The sequence below is a fragment of the Pseudorca crassidens genome, chromosome 14, assembly GCF_039906515.1.
Source record: "Pseudorca crassidens isolate mPseCra1 chromosome 14, mPseCra1.hap1, whole genome shotgun sequence".
NCBI lineage: Eukaryota > Metazoa > Chordata > Mammalia > Artiodactyla > Delphinidae > Pseudorca > Pseudorca crassidens.
This window is the reverse complement of record NC_090309.1, coordinates 90540920-90554172: the sequence shown is the minus strand read 5'-3', so window position 1 is coordinate 90554172 and position 13253 is coordinate 90540920. Positions and strand designations below refer to the sequence as shown.

At 42.2% G+C, this 13253-nt stretch overlaps 1 protein-coding gene across 23 annotated transcripts in view; it reads right to left on the bottom strand.

Moving 5' to 3' along the window:
• The window catches only part of MYT1L (myelin transcription factor 1 like), a 411946-nt gene that overhangs the window by 362338 nt on the left and 36355 nt on the right, over positions 1–13253 (bottom strand). For all 23 annotated transcript variants that reach the window (XM_067703799.1, XM_067703798.1, XM_067703801.1 and 20 more), the window contains one exon: positions 7735–7826. The gene's annotated coding sequence lies outside the window, so the exon portion shown is untranslated. The remainder of the gene's footprint in view (positions 1–7734; positions 7827–13253) is intronic.

Sequence of the window (13253 nt, the reverse complement as noted above, 5' to 3'; positions counted from 1 at the left end):
GAGGGATGTCTGTAATCGAAGTTCGGGAGGTTCGGCCACTGTGCCGCTCAGCACAGGGTCTTGAAGCAGGGCACCTGCTTGCACGTCCAGCGGCGCCTTCACACTCGGCCCTCAGACCTGGCCCCCCGACCTGCTCATCCCAGCGGCTGTGACCGGGTAGGCCCAGGAATCAGCCAGTCCAGGGCCACGTCGCTTGTTAGGATATGGATCAGGCAGATTTCTTGAAGTTTGCAAATGTGTCAGCTAATTTAAGAAGTCCTGGGGGCTTCCCTGGTGGTGCAGTGGTTGAGAGTCCGCCTGCCGATGCAGGGGACACGGGTTTGTGCCCCCGTCTGGGAAGATCCCACGTGCCGCGGAGCGGCTGGGCCCGTGAGCCATGGCCGCTGAGCCTGCGCGTCCGGAGCCTGTGCTCCGCAACGGGAGAGGCCACAACAGTGAGAGGCCCACGTACCACAAAAAAAATAAAATAAAAAAGAAATCCTTTTGCAACTGCACACAGAAGTGACTTCACAAATCTGAGGATAAAAGATTGGAGGACAAAAGGGAGACACCGACCATCACTACACTGTGTGGTAATGTCCACTCCCAGTGGCCCCCCGATGGCATCCTGCTGCACACGCTCCTAACGCTGGGGTCTCCTTATGCGGTGAGAGTGGGAGCTAGTGACCCACAGGACAGGGTCTGAGAAGGCAGATTTCAACCTTTACTCATTTTAGATGGACAGTTGATTGAATCTCATCCTCTCTACAGAGGTACACAGAGAACGCTATTTACATTTCATGTTTCCCCCTTCTCTCTCTTCTTCATGACCGTTTCTTTCCTCCGTGTCAGACGCCAAAGCCTGTTTAACCCACACCATCCAGGAAGCCCTCCCAGCTCTGCCCATCAGAACGAGCATCCCTTCCCTTGAGCTGACCTCGCTCTCGCACGTGGCACCAAGCGTTCACTGTTTCTGTTCCCCTGCTAAATCCTGATTCGCTTTCCCGAATGCTCGGTCTTCACTCATCTTTTCATCCCTCCTCACCTGGCACAGTGATTGTACAAAGCAGTGGCTCAAAGATCAACCTTGTGGAAACCACTTTTGTCATCTTTCACCAATTGAAATGATGACCAGTTCCCCCATGTTCTACAGGTGATCCCAAGGTGGGGGAAAAGGGAAAAGCAGACCCCACACACAGAGAAAGGATGGTGAGAATAGAGAGAATAATGAACCTCCGCGGTAACATATCCGTCCCGCCTCCAAAACCCCTACTGTGTTTATCAGTGAAAGTGGGTTCTTGAGAAAATACAATTGTCCAAATTCCCAGTACTGATTCCTTTCTTAGAACACCTATGGGTTAGGATTTAAATGTTGTGTAAAAGAGCATTGTACAATTAATCATGCAATGGCAAAGCTGTTACCACTCAAGAGTTAGGTAAGGACAGAATAAAGTGGGCCTTCAACAATTGTGTTTATGGAAAAAATAGTTATTTACAGTTCGCACCAGAAATAAAAAGCAATTAAATCTAATCTACTAATCTAAGCTCTCCTGCTTTGAAGGAAAAAAATTATAATATATTCCCAGCGAGTTTTAAAACGCATTTTTATATCATTTCTTGAAATACTTTGCAAAGTATATTCAATGTTACAAGTCACAGAAAAGTCACTAATTATTAAATCAATTCAACTTTTGATTTTAAAATGGAAACGGTAACTATCAATTCCAAAATGCTATTCATATACAAAACCAAGGGCTTTTTCCACAGAGCAATTACTAACGTAAGAAATTCCAAGTGGAAAATAAACACAAAACTTCCATCTCTGTAAGAGTTAATGATACGGACCACAGTGACCACGTATAGGGGCTCTGCTATGTATGAGGCACTCATGGGTGGTTTACATGTAACACACATGCGTAGCATGTTACATATAACAGCTCATGCCATCTCCACAGCAACCCTATGGAGATCCACACTATTAATACCCACATTTCACAGTTAACAAAAACGAGGCACAGAGAGAACATTTATCCCCGGTTTTCAAAGGTCAGAAGTCGGGTTTATTCCCTGGGAGTCTGGTGCTCCAGGACATCTCTCAACTTCCTGTTCGTTGGAACATTTTAATATGGAAACCTTTATACAAATGCAAGAGTAAGCAGAAGAGTATAATAAACCCATTTACCCATCAGTCAGTTCTAAGAATGTCGTTTGGCCGATGACACTTCATCCATACTATCATATCCGATAACCATTTCTACATTATTTTGAAGGGAATTCCAGAAATCATATACTTTTATCTAGCAGTGTTTCAGTATGCATCTCTAAAATATAAGGATTTTATTTTTAAACACAGCCTTGATAGTATTCTTATACCTGAAAAAATCAGCGATAATTCCTTAATATTGGAGAGTTGATATTTTAAATAGTTGATGTTTTAAATTCTCATGTGTGAGGTCTCAACCTTCAGTCAGATGAAACATGTTTTCTTTCTGGCTGTATCTTAACACCTGTGCTCCATGTAGAGGGACACACATAAGGTGGAGAAAATTTAAGGATAAAGTGTCACCTGGAGCCTGAGAGCCAGGTCACGGAGAAGGAAGAAAGCCCTCCATCCATGGTCTTGCCAAGGCCAAAGGACGTGTCTCCTGTCCTCACTCTAACCTTCTCGTCACCATCCCCTTGGCCTGCTCTCGTCCATCCTGACTCTTCCTCGCCCAGCCTGGGGAGGCTCGGGGCTGTGCTGGCCACTCACCAGGGCGCAGCCTCCAGGCCCCTCTTAGTCCCCTCCCACTTCACCCCGAGTCACTGTGACTGGCTGTCAGCCGGGCACGTGGCTCGGGACCAGCAGTCCTCTGCGACAGCCACTCAGACATGGTTGTGAGGATTAAAGGCGGCGTCTCCTCAGTGAACCATCCTTTGCAGGCCTCTCTAGTCATTTAACGCTTCTGCGTATCTTGACCGTTGTGACACTGCAGGACCCTCCGTGGGTTCCTGGTCTGGGCACAGGTGACAAAACTCCCTTTGTTCTATGGTTTGGGGTGTTACAGGGGCTAAAGGTATTGACTTCCTGAGTTTCAGGGCCACTCCTGAGCGGGAAGATAGTTTCAAGGGTGGAGGAAAATAATGCGTGGTAGGTAGGACAAATCATTTACTATCGTCATGATGGAGCCACTCAACAGAGAAGCAGCAGAAAGAGAGAGATGCAGAGAGAGGTGGAGAGAGGAGGAAGGAGAGAAGAAGGAAGGAAAAAAGGAAGGAAGAAAGGGGGGGAGGAAAGAAGGGGGAGAAGAAAGGAGGGAAGGAGGAAAAGAAGGAGAAAGGAAACAAGAGTGTCCTTCCATCTTCCGCCAGTACTTGCTCCGTGGCTGGGCTGCTTTTCCCGTGGGTTCAATTATCCTCCAAGTTTGTTGGCTGGTTAGTTTCAAGCTAAGAGAAAGCCTTCATCATGTCTTTCTCTTTTGCTTATCTAGTTTATGAGAGTTTCTAATTTATATTATCAAATAGGCAGACACTGGACACATCTTTCCCTTGACTTACTTCTATTCAGAAGCTGTTGTAACAAGGCTGTACTTATATGATTTACTTATTAAAGAGGCAGTGACAAGCTCACAGCATAAAGTCAAAGATGGGATAAGAGGTGAATGAAACAAAGGCTTCAATGTGGTAAAATTCTATGGAATTGAAAGAGATAAGATATAAGAAGTAGTAAAAAGAAGTATCAGAAAAGGGGAAAAGTGAAAAAATAATATAATTAGTCAGAAAACTTAAAAAGTAATAAAATATTCATGAACAGCTAAACACATTCATGGACTAAAACACAAAGTATGAATTTTCTAAGAAGGTTCTCTTCATATGAAGAGTACTTTAAGCATGTAATAATGATTTTATACGGTATCAAATTGGGTCATTTTAGTGAAACAACCATAAAAACACTGGTTAAAGATCACTTACACATCTGACCTGTACAACCCAGATGTCTGCAGATCGGTTTTGTGGTTTCTACACTTACGCATATCGAAGCTGCCTTGCATGTAGGCATCTATCTCTAACACAACCAGGTGGTCGAGGAGCTCTTTGGAGGTCAGAGTTTGGAGCAGTGACGTCTCTCCGGAGCCCGCCATGTGGTGCACCTTCAGCCCAGGCCCCGCCCCGTCTATCTGATCCTGGACACCTTACATCACCTCCCCTTCCTCATTCTCCTCTTTGAAACGTGGACGTGCCTCAGGAGTCGTCAGCCTTGCAGGACAAGGTCACACCTCGGAAGTGTCCACGATGGTGCCTCGGAAGTGTCCGCACGCAGCCGGCGGGAGGGGAATCTTCCAGAAAACAGGCCCACAGCCTGAGAGGCATCGGAGCTTCCCAGGTGTGGGAAGCTGCCCTGCGGTTTTGGAGTCTGAGTCCCCAAGGGGATTACGATGTCCTTCATCTTGTGGGTAAAGTGGCCGTGACCCAAGGAAGCTGGGCCTGCTGGAGGTGGCAGGTGTAGGACAGAAGCCCTCGGTTTTCCCTGTTTCACTTCAGTCTTATCTTTTGTACCAAGTGTACACACCACAGCAAGTGTTCTCATGTCTCAGTTACTAGTAGTTTAGGGCAAATGGCTTTTGTCCTTTTTAACAAACTCTTCGGTAATCTGTGTGAAGGTCGGGGTGTGTCGCTCTCCTCATGGTCAGCTGGGGAAGCTCTCCAACTAGCCCATGAGTGTGGTCAAGGAATGAGGTCAAAATTTATTGCTTTATAGAAATTTATAGCAAGCTCAGTGTAGTAACACTTCAGTTACCTTGAATAGGGTTAGTTGTTTAACTTGTATATTTAGGAAAATATAAATCATCAGACATTTGAAATATTATCATATGAAATAGAAATTGGCCCTTCACAGCTGTAACAGTTCCTGACCATAGCAGATTCTTAAAATATGTCCCTTGAATTGAATTGAACTTACTCTATATCTCTCCAGAAGCTAAAACTGGGAACAATAGGTACCTAATATAAAACGGTAATTTCACCTCAAGAATATTATGAATAATATTCCAACCATTAACGCAACCCAACAATGGCACGGGCCACCCTGCTAGGTAGTAGTCTGTCCTTTTTTTTTTTTTGCGGTATGTGGACCTCTCACTGTCGTGGCCTCTCCCATTGCGGAGCATAGGCTCCGGACGCGCAGGCTCAGCGGCCATGGCTCACGGGCCCAGCCGCTCCGCGGCATATGGGATCTTCGCGGACCGGGGCACAAACCCGTGTCCCCTGCATCGGCAGGCGGACTCTCAACCACTGCGCCACCAGGGAAGCCCAGTAGTAGTCTATCCTAGAAATAGTCAAGTAGGCAGTAAAAAAGCTCCTTTCCAGGGACTGGTGTGGAGGGGAAACTAGTTTGTTCAGTACACTCTGCAGAACAGTACAATGAACATGGTACAACCTCTCTCTAATGGTTGTGGACCTAGAAATACTCAGGGTGAGGCATTAAGAATAATCCCAGTCACTATATTGGAATGGCTATATATTATATTTTAAATAAAATATATTATAATAATATATATTATATAAATATATATTATATATTTTATATAAAATATATTATATTTTAAAGCACGTTTGCTATTGTGCTCTTCATACCATGTGTCTGCACCCACTGTGAGTATGGATTCTGTTACTCACAGGTGAGACCCTCAAGCAGGGCCCTGCCCATCCACCTATGGATCAGCAGTGTCTCCCTTACATCGTACACACAGTGGGTACTTCGTAGGACGCATCAGTCAAAGAACAGGAGGATGAAAGTCTAGGACCTGGAACTGAGTTCTTGGGAATTCGGAATATAGAGAGAAATAAAATCTTAGCCTTTTAGATCTCATAATATGAGATTACTTTTTCTTAAAGAAAAGTTCATAAAGGTTGTCTATGGAATGGCATTCAAACACCGATGGTTAGCTATATTTAGAATCACAGAGGATACACAGTCATACAGCAAGATGTGGAAAGAAGGAGCATTTTGAAAGCACAGTGCTTCTCAAAAGCCTAAAAATGTACATATCCTTTGAGCTAGCTCTTGTACTATGAATTTATGCTAAAGGAATAATTAATGGTGTAAAAATTTTAGGTAAAATGTTGGCCATTAAAACTCTTTTTGCAAAGCAGAATTTTAAAAAGCCAACTGATAATATTACAACAGACCTATATTTCAGCATAGGTGTGAAGCGGAATACTATTGATCAAGAAAAAATGATGTTATGAAAATATATTTATTGATATAGAAAAAGCTACGTGTGACACATCAAGTAAAAAAGGAGGAAAGAACACAATGTACGGTATGATCCATCTTAATTTAAAATCATGTGCGAAGATAACAATTGCAAAGGTTTTAAACCAAAAGATTAATTGTAGTTATCTCTGAATTCTGGTATTTTCAGTGTTTTAACTTTTTAATTTTATATATATATATATATGCATTCTAATATTCTAATTTTTCTACAATGGGCATTACTAATTAGGTAAAGAAAACTCAAGCTGAAAAGCCTCTTTCTCCAGCAGCTCAGTATTAGTGGGAGTGACAGTACTTAGAAGATAGGATCCCGATGATGGTACCACAAAAAAGTGAGGGAGAGTAAAGCGAAAATGTTTTGAAAAAATGTATAATTTTTGAACAACTAAAAACTGTTTGGTATATAGAGAGTATTGGTTCGTTTCTCACAGTATTGGTTCGTTTCTCTAATTTGTGAGAGTCGCATGGCCCGACTCACCCACTCATGGTCAGAAGAGAAAGTAGAGGCCCGGAAAAGTCCTGTGTGTGCTTCAAGCTCACAGGACAGGGCAGAGGTCACCCACATGCTCTGGTCAAGGTAAAGCTCCCCATTAATAGAGCTGAAAATGAATGAAATGTCTCAAGAGAGATTTCGAAAGGGATACAAATGACCTCCTAGGACGTGCCAGTCCGGGAAAATGAAACTGTGAGCTGAAACGCTGGTGGATTCTCTGAAATCGGTGTGACCTGGGCTGGTGGTCCACCTCCCTCAGCCCGGGGTCCTCATGGTACAAGGGGGTGACAATATTTCCTTTTCAAGGGTACAGCAAGGATTCAAAAAGATAAGTTGGAAGTTTGCACCGTGGCCCAACGCAAAGCAAGCACAGAACACATGCTAACCATTCTCATTAACAATTTGCCTCTCCGTGTATAAATCAATAGTAAAGAGGAATTTTACAAAAGAATAACATTTCACAAAAAGCCACCTTTGCCCCTCTAATTCTGAGTCTGTGTCACGCTCATCTGAAAGACAAAGTGGGTACCAGGACGATGGGTTATGGGTGTAGGCTCACTCAGCACGCCCCACCAATTAGTTTGTAGAGTGGTTGTGAAGACCCTTTAAGAATCTGAGTAGAAGTAGCCTGTAATCTATAAGACACCATGTGAATAACAGGGATGGAAAATTAAAAACACTATGTAGATATATAAATATGCTTTTTAGTTAATGTCCATGTGGTTTGATTTGATTCGTTTCTGAAATATTTGGATTGCACACAATGCTGTCATCAGTGTAAAGATATCAGAAAAAGTCATAGCTGATATACCAGTTAAACATGTGCATATTTCATCAACTAAACAAAAAAGTAAAACTGAAACATCTAAATACCGAAACCAATAAGAAATGCTTTCTCAGTTGCCTAATTTGACACCAGGTATCACTGCATTCCAAGTTCTAGTTGTTTCTGGGTAACACTCTTTACAGTCCTAACAAAAGTACAACCCCAGTTGTGTTAACCTACCACAGTCTGTGACACTGCAGATGTCAACGTGGGTCAGACAAATGTCCGGGCAGCAGCTGCGTGCACCTCCGCCTCGGCCTCCGCGTGAGCTTCTGTGCATGAGAGAGGACAGGAGACGTGGTTAGTGACACCGAGACTGGATGGTTTCCCTATGCATAAGCTGTTCCTCTTGAATCAACCGAGGCTGTGCACACACGTATTTGCACTCAAGCAGTCCTGGAACTACACAGCCCTACAGTATGTCCTCCAAGGGGTGGCGCTTTTGAAATCGAAGTCTGTTCTTGAGTAAAAATTAAGGAACAAGGTCAGGTGTGTGAAAGTTGAGTCAGTCCTGAGGTCTCTGGGCTCCCCACTAAGACCACCAACAAAGACAGATGAGTCAGAGATGAACTCAGACGCCAGGACGCTGCCCGCCTGTCAGGTGGGAATCAGTCACCAGCAGAAGGTTCTGGGCTGCAGGGCAGGCGCCCGAGAATTAAATCCGGCAGCGCACGCAGGGTCAGGTGAGGATCTCACAATCAGATCGCTCACCCAAGGCCATATCAGGACTCATTCTACATGGAAATAATTTAAACCTTTAAAAATAATAAAAGTAAAGAAAGATGAGATGAGGAAGAGAGGAAGTTTCTGGTATTCCCTATTTTCTAGGTTTACCTGGAAAATGGGGTGATTGAAGAAAAGGGAAAGAATTCCTGTGGAACATGAATTCAATTTTTTCTAACCACCAACCTTATTCGTTCCAATTTTAGCAGTTCTGTGGGAGGAAACATGAAATATGAAATTCTACACATTCAACTCTGCATGAATCTTTTAACTCTACCTGGAATGCCCTCCTTCTCTGGGTCCTCACACGCCTGCCCAGATCACACTTCCTATTGTATGTGAGAGTGGCGAGAAGACTAAGAATCTTCACGTAAAGAAAAGCACAGAAAACAGCTCCCACTAGGGAATGTCCAACTCAGAAGCCAGATGTTGATCCAGCAGCCCCACTCCTGGGCATGTATCTGGACAAAGCTCTACTTTGAAAAGACACATGCACCCCAATGTTCATAGCAGCACTACTTACAATAGCCAGGACATGGAATCAACCTAAATGTCCATCGACGGATGAATGGATAAAGTAGATGTGGTGTGTATATATATGAACATTACTCAGCCATAAAAAAGAACAAAGTAATGCCATTTGCAGCAACATGGATGGACCTAGAGATTATCATATTAAGTGAAGAAACTCAGACAGAGAAAGACAAATATCATATGATATCACTGGAATCTAAAAAAATGATACAAATAAACCTATCTACAAAACAGAAACAGACTCACAGACATAGAGAACAGATTTGTGGTTGCCAAGGGGGAAGGGGGTGGAGGAGGGATGGACTGGGAGTCTGGCATTAGCAGATGCAAACTATTATCTGTAGCATGGATAAACAACAAGGTCCTACTGTACAGCACAGAGAACTATATTCAATATCCTGTGATGAACCATAATAGAAACAGAATGTATATATGTGTATAACTGAATCACTTTGCTGTACAGCAGAAATTAACACAATGTTGTAAATCAACTGTACTTCAATAAAATAACTGACAAACAAGAATCCAGATGCTATATTCGATGCTGGGGGCCCACTATCTCATTTGCTCCTCAGAGGTAGGAAATATTGTTCTCTTCTTACGTCTGCTCAAGATGCTAAAGAAACTCACTGAGACACACAGCTAGGACTCCAGACCGACTCCGACCCTGGACTTCCTTCTACATCTCCAGGCTGCCCTACAGTCTCACACCCTCTGATACATCTATCCTGAGTTCTTCATTCTTTTATGAGGAAACTTTTAGCAATTGTGAACATGCTTTGGCTCACAAGCAGAAACATTCTCTTTTGCAGATAGAATAGATGACTCTTCTAAGACAATATCATTGTTATTAAAATGCGGAGACCATTTTAGATCATTCAAAATCAAATGAAATATATGTATACTTTTAAAGGAAGTAATGCACTTATGAAGTTTCTGATGATTTCTTATAAACGGGAAAAATAAAACAAAGAACCCATTAGAAGATACTTACGAGAATTTCAGGCCTTGGGATCTTACTTTGTAACTGAAAATGACAGTAAATCTAGTTTCTACTTGGGTCAGAGTATGCTTGCCTATTGTGAGTCAGAAGTAAATGCTCTAATGATTTTAAGTAGCTCTCAATGGTTCCCTGCACTTGGGCAAGGCCATCTTGGAAAAGGTGACACCAACACAGCAAGCTGAAGTGCACACACGTGCACACTTATTTCATCTAAAGTTGCCCTTGCTTTGATTTGATTTTAGCCAGTTATTTTTCTTTTTAAAAATTCAGTAAGTCTAAGGAAGTTTACATGATTTTACGTTTATCAAAACAGAATATTGGATTTTAAAATGTTGGAAAAAATTGACTAGAATCTAAGTTATTCAGCCCCTACGTTTTACACTTTTTGTTAAACCCCATGTATCCAGCATCCTGGCTCTAATGCGGAATACCCGACTTAACGTTTATCCAAATACTCAAAACTAAGTGATTTAAAGAACCATTAACTAACATGGGCCAGTCCCAATCTTTTTGTAAGTTTATCTTAAAAATATAAATAATCTAATTACTGTGGGTTGAAAAATGACAGAATTTCAAAAGCACAAGCTGACCTTCTCATTTATAAAATGAGGATAGTGGATTGGATAATTTTTAAGATTCCTTCTCACCTCTGCAGCTAAGCTGTAATCATCAGTAAGTTAGGGAACTTGGTCTTTAAATTTATATAAATATTCTAGTTAATAATTATTTCATAGTCTTTAAACACATAAGATCATAGTTATTTCTGCATTGATAACATCACTTTTAAACAGAAGAGAAGCAATAAGCTTTCTATGGAAATAATAATAGCAACACAACTGAAACTAATAAACTGGCCAACTCTACAATTTCGCCCTTGGAACGTAACACACTGGATAGTAAGTACAGTGATAGAGGGACTCGAGGCATGCCTTCAAGGACTCTCTGCTGGACACACAGCTCATGCTAGAGTATTTACTTGTCCCTCTCTGCAGCCTTCCCCAGACAGATATCATTTTTAAAGGATTTATCATTAGATATATCTATTTGACTCATTTTCTGATGTGCTATCATTCATTTCTGGAGAAAGAGAAGTTATATTCATAATAACCTAAAAATAGAGACCTGCTCTGTGCTAGGTAATGAGCACGCATTGTTTCACTTAATCCTCACTGCAAGGTAGGTGCATCTTAACACCGCTTGCACAGAAGACAAAAAAAAAAAAATGAGGCACAGAGATGCTAACTAATTGGCCCAACATCACTAATTTGTGAATAGTAGACCGGTTTGAACCCCAGCAATCTAAGTCCTCAGCCTATGCTCATAACACCACACTAAGTCCTCAGTGCAATTAGAGGTCACTTCTAAAAAAAATAAAATCATCATTACCTAGACAGAACAAAAATCCTGGGGAGAATGTAATATAGGGTTTCTCGTTACCCAGATCACCTACAGCTTTGCTGTCCAATATGGCAGACACTAGCCGTGTGGGCTCCTGGGTGCTAAACGTGGTCCCTTTAAGCTGAGATGAACCATACATGTAAATACACACCAGATTTCACAATGGTACAAAAGAGACCGTAAAATATCTCACTAATAAATGTATGGTGACTACCTATTGATATGATATTATGGGTTAGATAAATATAGTATCAAAATTAATTCCATCTGTTTATTTTTATTGCATTTAATATTTGCAGGAAAACGTGATATTACATACGTAACTTTGTGGCTCAGATTATATTCCTACTGGAAAGGGCTGATCTGAAGTCTCAGATTCATTTCACAATGAGCTGCCTTTTGGATTTTTATGAGAATAGAGTCAAATACAAATGCTCTGAGTGAAGACCTTCTTGTTTGAGGTCGACATAACACATTCAGGTCAGTCTCAGGAACGTTAGGTGTGTATTCTGCTTAAATTCATAGCACTTAACTCAAAGTTAGTTAATACCAAAAGGTCTTTTCTCTGAGATAATTACGCTTTTCAGAACTTTCTACGGCGTGATATAAGCTATGGTGATATAAGCTATGGGCTCATTCTCTTGCTTTCCTGCAGGCCTCTGTGGCTCCTGATGAGAGAGGTGGGCGGAGGCTCCTTGTCCTCCGAGGGCACCCATGGTGATGGGAACACTCGTCTGGCCACTTGTCTGGTAGACAGAATCCTCCCCTGGAGACAGAGTGGGATTGGACATTGTCCCTCAGCTGAGGAAACCTCAACGGGTACCATCACTGGCTGATGAGGACGTGTTCTATCTCACACTGGCAGACAGGTTGGAGCTTTTCTTCACAGTAGCCTAAAAGTTTGCTTCTTTATATACTTCTGTTTATTTATTCACATTGTTTTCAGGCTTATAGCGTTTCCCATCACACTTCAAGTATGGTAGGAGTATAGTGGCTCGTACTCTAAATTTTTAAAAATGCACTATTTGCTTATTATTATTTTTCAGGCCAGACTAGTTTCATTTAGTGAGCCAGTTTCCACATATGCCTTATAGCAAAATTGGGCTGTGAGAAGTAAATACAAAATATCTTCAAATCTATGAACGTACAGCAACAACCTATAGCAACAATAATAAAATAATCCTAACAACCAGCTAACCACTGTGTTCACTTCAACAGACATCTTTCTGTAAGACTGGAATGAGAAGATCTCTTGTTCCTTTGCTTGATGCTCTGCCATGGAAATCTAACTCACTGGTCCTGCCCATGGAATAAAAGCAGGCTGACTGGAACAGACCTGAAAATCCTCTCTAACCGGGGTTAGCACATGACTGGTATTTTAAAGCATTTGATATTTGAGAAATGATGTGACTTTCTTAGTATCATCTGAGGAGACAAAACAATGAGATTTAGATGTAGATCCAATCAATTGCCTACAGAGCCAGTAATCCCCAAACCCCAAGCTCACCTGTGTCACCGCACAAACACAGCCTCACTCTAAGCCCAGCACTGTCAGGGTCCCGGGAGGTGGATCCCAGGAGGTGGGGGAAAGGAGAAGGCAGAGTGTGTGGTGAAAGGAAATGTGCTCCCTGGGGAAGACCTTCCTGTTTCAGGCTTAGGACCCTGGTGGGAGTCAGGGTATTTATGTTCTGACACCAGCTTGGCAACCCACCATCACAACATCACACATCACAACATCATGACTCATGAGTGTCATGATGATGTCAGCCACACAATCACAAATTACAGTACACAGGCAAAAAGGCAGTGGAGAGGAAGCCAGGATTTCTAGGTGGAAGTCCTGGCTCCTCAGCTCCCTCTGGAATCCCTTTCTTTTTTTAAAAGACTTTTTTTTTGATGTGGACCATTTTTAAAGTCTTTATTGAATTTGTTACAATATTGCTTCCATTTTACTTTTGGGTTTTTTGGCGAGAGGCATGTGGGATCTTAGCTCCCCGACCAGGAATCAAACCCACACCGCCTGCATTGGAAGGCAACATCT